A 2,326-nucleotide genomic window follows, 5' to 3' on the forward strand; every position below is an offset into this window, starting at 1 on the left:
GGGAAGGGAAGGGAAGGGAAGGGAAGGGAAGGGAAGGGAAGGGAAGGGAAGGGAAGGGAAGGGAAGGGAAGGGAAGGGAAGGGAAGGGAAGGGAAGGGAAGGGAAGGGAAGGGAAGGGAAAGTAAGGGAAAGTAAGGGAATGCAAGGCAAGGCAAGGGATGGCAAGGGAAGGCAAGGGAAGGCAAGGGAAGGCAAGAGAAGGCAAGAGAAGGCATGAGAAGGTAAGGCAAGGGAAGGGAAGGCATGGGAAGGCAAGGGAAGGGAAGGGAAGGGAAGGGAAGGGAAGGGAAGGGAAGGGAAGGGAAGGGAAGGGAAGGGAAGGGAAGGGAAGGGAAGGGAAGGGAAGGGAAGGGAAGGGAAGGGAAGGGAAGGGAAGGCAAAGGAAGGCAAGGGAAGGCAAGGGAAGGCAAAGGAAGGCAAGGCAAGGCAAGGGAAGGCAAAGGAAGGCAAGGCAAGGCAGGAGAAGGGATTGCAAGGGAAGGCAGGAGAAGGGATTGCAAGGGAAGGCAAGGGAAGGCAAAGGAAGGCAAGGCAAGGCAGGAGAAGGGATTGCAAGGGAAGGGAAGGGAAGGGAAGGGAAGGGAAGGGAAGGGAAGGGAAGGGAAGGGAAGGGAAGGGAAGGAAGGGAAGGGAAGGGAAGGGAAGGGAAGGGAAGGGAAGGGAAGGGAAGGGAAGGGAAGGGAAGGGAAGGGAAGGGAAGGGAAGGGAAGGGAAGGGAAGGGAAGGGAAGGGAAGGGAAGGGAAGGGAAGGGAATGCAAGGGAAGGGAAGGGAAGGGAATGCAAGGGAAGGGAAGGGAATGCAAGGGAAGGGAAGGGAATGCAAGGGAAGGGAAGGGAAGGGAAGAGAAAGTAAGGGAAGGCAAGGCAAGGCAAGGCAAGGCAAGGGATGGCAGGGGAAGGCATAGGAAGGCAAGGGAAGGCAAAGGAAGGCAAGGGAAGGCAAGAGAAGGCATGAGAAGGGAAGGGAAGGGAAGGCAAGGGAAGGTTAGGCAAGGGAAGGGAAGGCATGGGAAGGCAAGGCTAGGCAAGGCAAGGCAAGGCAAAGGAAGGGAAGGGAAGGTAAGGTAAGGGAAGGGAAGGGAAGGGAAGGGAAGGGAAGGAAGGGAAGGGAAGGGAAGGGAAGGGAAGGGAAGGGAAGGGAAGGGAAGGGAAGGGAAGGGAAGGGAAGGGAAGGGAAGGGAAGGGAAGGGAAGGGAAGGGAAGGGAAGGGAAGGGAAGGGAAGGGAAGGGAAGGGAAGGGAAGGGAAGGGAGGGGAAGGGAAGGGAAGGGAAGGGAAGGGAAGGGAAGGGAAGGGAAGGGAATGCAAGGGAAGGGAAGGGAAGGGAATGCAAGGGAAGGGAAGGGAAGGGAAGGGAAGGGAAGGGAAGGGAAGGGAAGGGAAGGGAAGGGAAGGGAAGGGAAGGGAAGGGAAGGGAAGGGAAGGGAAGGGAAGGAAGGGAAGGGAAGGGAGGGCAAGGCAAGGCAAGGCAAGGCAAGGGTAGGGAAGGGAAGGGAAGGGAAGGGAAGGGAAGGGAAGGGAAGGGAAGGGAAGGGAAGGGAAGGGAAGGGAAGGGAAGGGAAGGGAAGGGAAGGGAAGGGAAGGGAAGGGAAGGGAAGGGAAGGGAAGGGAAGGGAAGGGAAGGGAAGGGAAGGGAATGCAAGGGAAGGGAAGGGAAGGGAATGCAAGGGAAGGGAAGGGAAGGGAATGCAAGGGAAGGGAAGGGAATGCAAGGGAAGGGAAGGGAATGCAAGGGAAGGGAAGGGAAGGGAAGAGAAAGTAAGGGAAGGCAAGGCAAGGCAAGGCAAGGCAAGGGATGGCAAGGGAAGGCATAGGAAGGCAAGGGAAGGCAAAGGAAGGCAAGGGAAGGCAAGAGAAGGCATGAGAAGGGAAGGGAAGGAAAGGCAAGGGAAGGTTAGGCAAGGGAAGGGAAGGCATGGGAAGGCAAGGCTAGGCAAGGCAAGGCAAGGCAAAGGAAGGGAAGGGAAGGCAAGGGAAGGGAAGGGAAGGCAGGGCAAGGGAAGGCAAGGTAAGGTAAGGTAAGGGAAGGGAAGGGAAGGGAAGGGAAGGGAAGGGAAGGGAAGGGAAGGGAAGGGAAGGAAGGGAAAGGAAGGGAAGGGAAGGGAAGGGAAGGGAAGGGAAGGGAAGGCAAGGCAAGGCAAGGGAAGGGAAGGGAAGGGAAGGGAAGGAAGGGAAGGGAAGGGAAGGGAAGGGAAGGGAAGGGAAGGAAGGGAAGGGAAGGGAAGGGAAGGGAAGGGAAGGGAAGGGAAGGGAAGGGAAGGGAAGGGAAGGGAAGGGAAGGGAAGGGAAGGGAAGGGAAGGGAAGGGAAGGGAAAGCAAGGGAAGG

The 2,326-nt window shown here is 57.8% G+C and overlaps 1 long non-coding RNA gene across 1 annotated transcript in view; it reads left to right on the forward strand.

The window, feature by feature from the left end:
* The first annotated feature begins 1,928 nt into the window (after nt 1–1,928).
* The window catches only part of LOC136046017 (uncharacterized), a 17,703-nt gene continuing 17,305 nt past the window's right edge, over nt 1,929–2,326 (forward strand). The window contains exon 1 of the long non-coding RNA XR_010621957.1: nt 1,929–2,008. This is a non-coding gene — a long non-coding RNA (uncharacterized LOC136046017). The remainder of the gene's footprint in view (nt 2,009–2,326) is intronic.

This window comes from Cyrtonyx montezumae, unplaced genomic scaffold (assembly GCF_038088225.1).
Source record: "Cyrtonyx montezumae isolate F1298 unplaced genomic scaffold, pur_monq_1.0 scaffold_154, whole genome shotgun sequence".
Lineage (NCBI taxonomy): Eukaryota > Metazoa > Chordata > Aves > Galliformes > Odontophoridae > Cyrtonyx > Cyrtonyx montezumae.